Below are 272 nucleotides of genomic sequence, written 5' to 3'. Positions count from 1 at the left end.
AGGCCAAGAGAAATACCAGTGACAAACAGAATCCAGTTAAATGTTTTTTGTTTGATTTTTCAGTTTAAAGCAAGTGGTCACCATGACGGCCATATTTGCAGGCCAATCAAAAGTGCTTTAGTCTAACAGCTGCCCTTAAAACACCATGAAAGCTGTTACTCTCCTAATGATTAAAGGGCAAGGAGCTCGATACTGTCGAAGGAAATGTGTGTGTGTGTGTGTGTGTGTGTGTGTGTGTGTGCGTGTGTGTGTGTGTGTGTGTGTGTGTGTGC

The sequence above is a fragment of the Aplysia californica genome, unplaced genomic scaffold (assembly GCF_000002075.1).
Source record: "Aplysia californica isolate F4 #8 unplaced genomic scaffold, AplCal3.0 scaffold00267, whole genome shotgun sequence".
NCBI classification, from domain to species: Eukaryota; Metazoa; Mollusca; class Gastropoda; order Aplysiida; family Aplysiidae; genus Aplysia; species Aplysia californica.
The sequence above is the reverse complement of the archived record's forward strand: the minus strand, read 5'-3'. Positions refer to the sequence as shown.